Source organism: Macaca fascicularis, chromosome 19, assembly GCF_037993035.2.
Source record: "Macaca fascicularis isolate 582-1 chromosome 19, T2T-MFA8v1.1".
NCBI classification, from domain to species: domain Eukaryota; kingdom Metazoa; phylum Chordata; class Mammalia; order Primates; family Cercopithecidae; genus Macaca; species Macaca fascicularis.
This window is the reverse complement of record NC_088393.1, coordinates 26,166,613-26,176,034: the sequence shown is the minus strand read 5'-3', so window position 1 is coordinate 26,176,034 and position 9,422 is coordinate 26,166,613.

Genomic DNA, 9,422 nt, shown 5'->3' with positions numbered 1-9,422 from the left:
CACTTTGCTAATTCCACAAGAACTGTCTTAGCAAAAGGCTTCTTGGGGGGAAAGCTGTAACTCTGTGAGATGATTTCACAGAACACAAAGAAGTTTCTCAGAAAGCTTCTTTCTCTTTGTTATCGGAGGATATTTCCTTTGCCCCTATAGTCTTCACAGGGATCCGAAACATCTGTTCTCAGAGTCCACATAAATAAGGCTACCAAAGAGATCCACAAAATATAGATGTAATTCTGTGAGATGAATTAACAGAACACTAAGCAGTTTCTCAGAAAGCTTCTTTCCAGATTTCATCTGAGGATATTTCCTTTTTCACCATAGCCCTCCATGGGCTTCCAAATATCACTTTGCCAATTCCACAAGAACTGTCTTAGCGAAAGTCTTCTTCAGGGGAAAGCTGTAACTCTGTGAGATGATTTCACAGAACACAAAGAAGTTTCTCAGAATGCTTCTTTCTCTTTGTTATCGGAGGATATTTCCTTTGGTCCTATAGTCTTCAAAGGGATCCGAAATATCTGCTCTCAGAATCCACAGAAATAAGGCTAGCAAAGAGATCCACGAAATACAAATGTAACTCTGTGATATGAATTAACAGAACACTAAGCAGTTTCTCAGAAAGCTTCTTTCCAGATTTCATCTGAGGATATTTCCTTTTTCAACATACCCCTCTATGGGCTTCCGAATATCAGTTTGCCAATTCCACAAGAACTGTCTTAGCAAAAGGCTTCTTGAGGGGAAAGGTGTAACTCTGTGAGATGATTTCCCAGAACACAAAGAAGTTTCTCAGAAAGCTTCTTTCTCTTTTTTATCGGAGGATATTTCCTTTGCCCCTATAGTCTTCATAGGGATCCGAAATATCTGTTCTCAGATTCCCCAGAAATAAGGCTAGCAAAGATATCCACAAAATATAGATGTAATTCTGTGAGTGGAAGTCACACATCACAGAGCAGTTTCTCAGAAAGCTTATTTCCAGATTTCATCTGAGGATATTTCCTTTTTCACCATAGCCCTCGATGGGTTTCCAAATATCACTTTGCCAATTCCACAAGAACTGTCTCAGCGAAAGGCTTTTTGAGGGTAAAGCTGTAACTGTGTGAGATGATTTCACAGAACACAAAGAAGTTTCTCAGAAAGCTTTTTTCTCTTTGTTATCGGAGGATATTTCCTTTGGCCCTATAGTCTTCAAAGGGATCCGAAATATCTGTTCTCAGATTCCAGAGAAATAAGGCTAGCAAAGAGATCCAAAATACAGATGTACCTCTGTGAGATGAATTAACTGAGCACTAAGCAGTTTCTCAGAAAGCTTCTTTCCAGATTTCATCTGAGGATATTTCCTTTTTCACCATAGCCCTCTATTGGCTTCCAAATATCACTTTCCAAATTCCACAAGAACTGTCTTAGTGAAAGGCTTCTTGAGGGGAAAGCTGTAACTCTCTGAGATGATTTCACAGAACACAAGGAAATTTCTCAGAAATCTTCTTTCTCTTTGTTATCGGAGGATATTTCCTTTGGCCCTATAGTCTTCAATGGGATCCGAAATATCTGTTCTCAGATTCCACAGAAATAAGGCTAGCAAAGAGATCCACGAAATACAGATGTAACTCTGTGAGTGGAAGTCACACATCACAGAGCAGTTTCTCAGAAAGCTTCTTTCCAGATTTCATCTGAGGATATTTCCTTTTTCACCATAGCCCTCTATGGGCTTCCAAATATCACTTTGCCAATTCCACAACAACTGTCTTAGCGAAAGACTTCTTGAGGGGAAAGCTGTAACTCTGTGAGATGATTTCACAGAACACAAAGAAGTTTCTCAGAAAGCTTCTTTCTCTTTGTTATGGGAGGATATTTCCTTTGGCCCTATAGTCTTCAATGGGATCCGAAATATCTGTTCTCAGATTACACAGAAATAAGGCTAGCAAAGAGATCCACGAAATACAGATGTAACCCTGTGAGTGGAAGTCAAACATCACAGAGCAGTTTCTCAGAAAGCTTCTTTCCAGATTTCATCTGAGGATATTTCCTTTTTCAGCATAACCCTCTAGGGGCTTCAAAATATCACTTTGTCAATTCCAAAAGAACTGTCTTAGCCAAAGGCTTCTTTAGGGGAAAGCTGTAACGCTGTGAGATGATTACACAGAACACAAAGAAGTTTCTCAGAAAGCTTCTTTCTCTTTGTTATCGGAGGATATTTCCTTTGCCCCTATAGTCTTCATAGGGATCCGAAATATCTGTTCTCAGATTCCACAGAAATAAGACTAGCAAAGAGATCCACAAAATATAGATGTAATTCTGTGAGATGAATTAACAGAACACTAAGCAGTTTCTCAGAAAGCTTATTTCCCGATTTCATCTGTGGATATTTCCTTTTTCACCATAGCCCTCTATGGGCTTCCAAATATCACTTTGCCAATTCCACAAGAACTGTCTTAGCGAAAGGCTTCTTGAGGGGAAGCTGTAACTCTGTGAAATGATTTCACAGAACACAAAGAAGTTTCTCAGAAAGCTTCTTTCTCTTTGTTATCGGAGGATATTTCCTTTGGCCCTATAGTCTTCAAAGTGATCCGAAATATCTGCTCTCAGATTCCACAGAAATAAGGCCAGCAAAGAGATCCACAAAATATAGATATAACTCTGTGAGATGAATTAACGGAACACTAAGCAGTTTATCAGAAAGCTTTTTTCCAGATTTCATCTGAGGATATTTCCTTTTTCAACATAGCCTTCTATGGGCTTCCAAATATCACTTTGCTAATTCCACAAGAACTGTCTTAGCAAAAGGCTTCTTGGGGGGAAAGCTGTAACTCTGTGAGATGATTTCACAGAACACAAAGAAGTTTCTCAGAAACCTTCTTTCTCTTTGTTATCGGAGGATATTTCCTTTGGCCCTATAGTCTTCAATGGGATCCGAAATATCTGTTCTCAGATTCCACAGAAATAAGGCTAGCAAAGAGATCCACGAAATACAGATGTAACTCTGTGAGATGAATTAACAGAACACTCAGCAATTTCTCAGAAAGCTTCTTTCCACATTTCATCTGAGGATATTTCCTTTTTCACCATAGCCCTCTATGGGCTTCCAAATATCACTTTGCCAATTCCACAAGAACTGTCTTAGCGAAAGGCTTCTTGAGGGGAAAGCTGTAACTCTGTGAGATGATTTCACAGAACCCAAAGAAGTTTCTCAGAAAGCTTCTTTCTCTTTGTTATCGGAGGTTATTTCCTTTGGCCCTAGAGTCTTCAAAGTGATCCTAAATATCTGTTCTCAGATTCCAGAGAAATAAGGCTTGCAAAGAGATCCACCAAATACAGATATAACTCTGTGAGAAGAACGAACAGAACACTAAGCAGTTTCTCAGAAAGCTTCTTTCCAGATTTCATCTGAGGATATTTCCTTTTTCACCATAGCCCGCTATGGGCTTCCAAATATCACTTTGCCAATTGCACAAGAACTGTCTGAGCGAAAGGCTTCTTGAGGGGAAAGCTGTAACTCTGTGAGATGATTTCACAGAACACAAAGAAGTTTCTCAGAAAGCTTCTTTCTCTTTTTTATCGGAGGATATTTTCTTTGGCCCTATAGTCTTCAAAGGGATCCGAAATATCTGCTCTCAGATTCCACAGAAATAAGGCTAACAAAGAGATCTACGAAATACAGATGTAACTCTGTGAGATAAATTAACAGAACACTAAGCAGTTTCTCAGAAAGCTGCTTTCCAGATTTCATGAGAGGATATTACCTTTTTCACCATTGCCCTCTATGGGCTTCCAAATATCACTTTGCCAATTGCACAGGAACTGTCTTAACGAAAGGCTACTGTAGGGGAAAGCTGTTACTATGTGAGAAGATTTCATAGAACACAGAGAAGTTTCTCAGAAAGCTTCTTTCTCTTTGTTATCGGAGGATATTTCCTTTGGCCCTATAGTCTTCAAAGGGATCCTAAATATCTGTTCTCAGATTCCACAGAAATAAGGCTAGCAAAGAGATACACGAAATACAGATGTAACTCTGTGAGATGAATTAACAGAACACTAAGCAGTTTCTCAGAACGCTTCTTTCCAGATTTCATCTGAGGATATTTCCTTTTTCACCATAACCCTCTATGGGCTTCCAAATATCACTTTGCCAATTCCACAAGAACTGTCTTAGCGAAAGGCTTCTTGAAGGGAAAGCTGTAACTCTGTGAGATGATTTCACAGAACACAAAGAAGTTTCTCAGAAAGCTTCTTTCTCTTTGTTATTGGAGTATATTTCCTTTGGCCCTATAGTCTTCAAAGGGATCCGAAATATATGTTCTCAGATTCCACAGAAATAAGGCTAGCAAACAGATCCACGAAATACAGATGTAACTCTGTGAGATGAATTAACAGAACACTTAGCAGTTTCTCGGAAAGCTTCTTTCCAGATTTCATCTGATGATATTTCCTTTTTCACCATAGCCCTCTATGGGCTTCCAAATATCACTTTGCCAATTGCACAACAACTGTCTTAGCGAAAGTCTTCTTGAGGGGAAAGCTGTAACTCTGAGAGATGATTTCACAGAACACAAAGAAGTTTCTCAGAAAGCTTCTTTCTCTTTGATATCGGAGGATATTTCCTTTGGCCCTATAGTATTCAAAGGGATCCGAAATATCTGTTCTCAGATTCCTCAGAAATAAGGCTAGCAAAGAGATCCACGAAATACAGATGTAAGTCTGTGAGTGGAAGTCACACATCACAGAGCAGTTTCTCAGAAAGCTTCTTTCCAGATTACATCTGAGGATATTTCCTTTTTCACCATAGCCCTCTATGGGCTTCCAAATATCACTTTGCCAATTCCACAAGAACTGTCTTAGCGAAAGGCTTCTTGAGGGGAAAGCTGTAACTCTGTGAGATGATTTCACAGAACACAAAGAAGTTTCTCAGAAAGCTTCTTTCTCTTTGTTATCGGAGGATATTTCCTTTCCTCCTATAGTCTTCATAGGGATCCGAAATATCTGTTCTCAGAGTCCACATAAATAAGGCTAGCAAAGAGATCCACAACATATAGATGAAATTCTGTGAGATGAATTAACATAACACTAAGCAGTTTCTCAGAAAGCTTCTTTCCAGATTTCATCTGAGGATATTTCCTTTTTCACCATAGCCCTCTAAGGGCTTCCAAATATCACTTTGCCAATTAAAAAAGAACTGTCTTAGCGAAAGGCTTCTTTAGGGGAAGGCTGTAACTCTGTGAGATGATTTCACAAAACACAAAGAAGTTTCTCAGAAAGCTTCTTTCTCTTTATTATCGGAGGATATTTCCTTTGGCCCTATAGTCTTCAATGGGATCCGAAATATCTGTTCTCAGATTCCACAGAAATAAGGCTAGCAAAGAGATCCACGAAATACAGATGTAATTCTGGGAGTGGAAGTCAAACATCACAGAGCAGTTTCTCAGAAAGCTTCTTTCCAGATTTCATTTGAGGATATTTCCTTTTCACCATAGCCCTCTATGGGCTTCCAAATATGACTTTGCCAATTCCAAAAGAACTGTCTTAGCGAAAGGTTTCCTTAGGGGAAAGCTGTAACTCTGTGAGATGATTTCACAGAACACAAAGAAGTTTCTCAGAAAGCTTCTTACTCTTTGTTATCGGAGGATATTTTCTTGCCCCTATAGTCTTCATAGGGATCCGAAATATCTGTTCTCAGATTCCACAGAAATAACGCTAGCAAAGAGATCCACAAAATATAGATGTAATTCTGTGAGATGAATTAACAGAACACTAAGGAATTTCTCAGAGAGCTTCTTTCCAGATTTCATCTGAGGATATTTCCTTTTTCACCATAGCCCCCTATGGGCTTCCAAATATCACTTTGCCAATTCCACAACAACTGTCTTAGCGTAAGGCTTCTTGAGGAGAAAGCTGTAACTCTGTGAGATGATTTCACAGAACACAAAGAAGTTACTGAGAAAGCTTCTTTCTCTTTGTTATCGGAGGATATATCCTTTGGCCCTATAGTCTTCAACGGGATCCTAAATATCTGCTCTCAGATTCCACAGAAATAAGGCTAGCAAAGACATCCACGAAATACAGATGTAACTCTGTGAGATGAATTAATTCAACACTAAGCAGTTTCTCAGAAAGCTTCTTTCCAGGTTTCATCTGAGGATATTTCCTTTTTCACCAAAGCCCTCGATGGGCTTCCAAATATCACTTTGCCAATTCCACAAGAACTGTCTCAGCGAAAGGCTTCTTGAGGGGAAAGCTGTAACTCTGTGAGATGATTTCACAGAACACAAAGAAGTTTCTCAGAAAGCTTCTTTCTCTTTGTTATCGGATGTTATTTCCTTTGGCCATATAGTCTTAGAGGGAACCGAAATATCTGTTCTCAGTTTCCAGAGAAATAAGGCTAGCAAAGAGATCTACGAAATACAGGTATAACTCTGTGAGAAAAACTAACAGAACACTCAGCAGTTTCTCAGAAAGCTTCTTTCCAGATTTCATCTGAGGATATTTCCTTTTTCACCATAGCCCTCTATGGGCTTCCAAATATCACTTTGCCAATTCCACAAGATCTGTCTTAGCGAAAGGCTTCTTGAGGGGAAAGCTGTAACTCTGTGAGATGATTTCACAGAACACAAAGAAGTTTCTCAGAAAGCTTCTTTCTCTTTGTTATCGGAGGATATTTCCTTTGGCCCTATAGTCTTCAAAGGGTTCTGAAATATCTCCTCTCAGATACCACAGAAATAAGGCTAGCAAAGACATCCACGAAATACAGATGTAACTCTGAGAGAGGAAGTCACACTTTACAGAGCAGTTTCTCAGAAAGCTTCATTCCAGATTTCATCTGAGGATATTTCCTTTTTCACCATAGCCCTCTAAGGGCTTTCGAATATCACTTTGCCAATTCCAAAAGAACTGTCTTAGCGAAAGGCTTCTTGAGGGTAAAGCTGTAACTCTGTGAGATGATTTCACAGAACACAAAGAAGTTTCTCAGAAAGCTTCTTTCTCTTTGTTATCAGAGGATATTTCCTTAGGCCCTATAGTCTTCAAAGGGATCCGAAATATCTGCTCTCAGATTCCACAGAAATAAGGCTAGCAAAGAGATCCACAAAATACAGATGTAACTCTGTGAGATGAATTAACAGAACACTAAGCAGTTTCTCAGAAAGCTTCTTTCCAGATTTCATCTGAGGATATTTTGTTTTTCAACATAGACCTCTTTGGGCTTCCAAATATCACTTTGCCAATTCCACAAGAACTGTCTTAGTGAAAGGCTTCTTGAGGGGAAAGCTCTAACTGTGTGAGATGATTTCACAGAACACAAAGAAGTTTCTCAGAAAGCTTCTTTCTCTTTGTTATCGGAGGATATTTCCCTTGGCCCTATAGTCTTCAATGGGATCCGAAATATCTGTTCTCAGATTACACAGAAATAAGGCTAGCAAAGAGATCCACGAAATACAGATGTAACCCTGTGAGTGGAAGTCAAACATCACAGAGCAGTTTCTCAGAAAGCTTCTTTCCAGATTTCATCTGAGGATATTTCCTTTTTCACCATAACCCTCTAGGGGCTTCCAAATATCACTTTGTCAATTCCAAAAGAACTGTCTTAGCCAAAGGCTTCTTCAGGGGAAAGCTGTAACTCTGTGAGATGATTACACAGAACACAAAGAAGTTTCTCAGAAAGCTTCTTTCTCTTTGTTAACGGAGGATATTTCCTTTGCCCCTATAGTCTTCAAAGGAATCCGAAATATCTGTTCTCAGATTCCACAGAAATAAGACTAGCAAAGAGATCCACAAAATATAGATGTAATTCTGTGAGATGAATTAACAGAACACTAAGCAGTTTCTCAGAAAGCTTATTTCCCGATTTCATCTGTGGATATTTCCTTTTTCACCATAGCCATCTATGGGCTTCCAAATATCACTTTGCCAATTCCACAAGAACTGTCTTAGCGAAAGGCTTCTTGAGGGGAAGCTGTAACTCTGTGAGATGATTTCAAAGAACACAAAGAAGTTTCTCAGAAAGCTTCTTTCTCTTTGTTATCGGAGGATATTTCCTTTGGCCCTATAGTCTTCAAAGTGATCCGAAATATCTGCTCTCAGATTCCACAGAAATAAGGCCAGCAAAGAGATCCACAAAATATAGATATAACTCTGTGAGATGAATTAACGGAACACTAAGCAGTTTATCAGAAAGCTTTTTTCCAGATTTCATCTGAGGATATTTCCTTTTTCAACATAGCCCTCTATGGGCTTCCAAATATCACTTTGCTAATTCCACAAGAACTGTCTTAGCAAAAGGCTTCTTGGGGGGAAAGCTGTAACTCTGTGAGATGATTTCACAGAACACAAAGAAGTTTCTCAGAAAGCTTCTTTCTCTTTGTTATCGGAGGATATTTCCTTTGCCCCTATAGTCTTCACAGGGATCCGAAACATCTGTTCTCAGAGTCCACATAAATAAGGCTACCAAAGAGATCCACAAAATATAGATGTAATTCTGTGAGATGAATTAACAGAACACTAAGCAGTTTCTCAGAAAGCTTCTTTCCAGATTTCATCTGAGGATATTTCCTTTTTCACCGTAGCCCTCCATGGGCTTCCAAATATCACTTTGCCAATTCCACAAGAACTGTCTTAGCGAAAGTCTTCTTCAGGGGAAAGCTGTAACTCTGTGAGATGATTTCACAGAACACAAAGAAGTTTCTCAGAATGCTTCTTTCTCTTTGTTATCGGAGGATATTTCCTTTGGTCCTATAGTCTTCAAAGGGATCCGAAATATCTGTTCTCAGATTCCACAGAAATAAGCCTAGCAAAGAGATCCACGAAATACAGATGTAACTCTGTGAGTGGAAGTCAAACATCACAGAGCAGTTTCTCAGAAAGCTTCTTTCCAGATTTCATCTGAGGATATTTCCTTTTTCACCATAGCCCTCTAGGGGCTTCCAAATATCACTTTGCCAATTCCAGTAGAACTGTCTGAGCGAAAGGCTTCTTTAGGGGAAAGCTGTAACTCTGTGAGATGATTTCACAGAACACAAAGAAGTTTCTCAGAAAGCTTCTTTCTCTTTGTTATCGGAGGATATTTCCTTTGCCCCTATAGTCTTCATAGGGATCCGAAACATCTGTTCTCAGAGTCCACATAAATAAGGCTAGCAAAGAGATCCACAAAATATAGATGTAATTCTGTGAGATGAATTAACAGAACACTAAGCAGTTTCTCAGAAAGCTTCTTTCCAGATTTCATCTGAGGATATTTCCTTTTTCACCATAGCCCTCCATGGGCTTCCAAATATCACTTTGCCAATTCCACAAGAACTGTCTTAGCGAAAGTCTTCTTCAGGGGAAAGCTGTAACTCTGTGAGATGATTTCACAGAACACAAAGAAGTTTCTCAGAAAGCTTCTTTCTCTTTGTTATCGGAGGATATTTCCTTTGGTCCTATAGTCTTCAAAGGGATCCGAA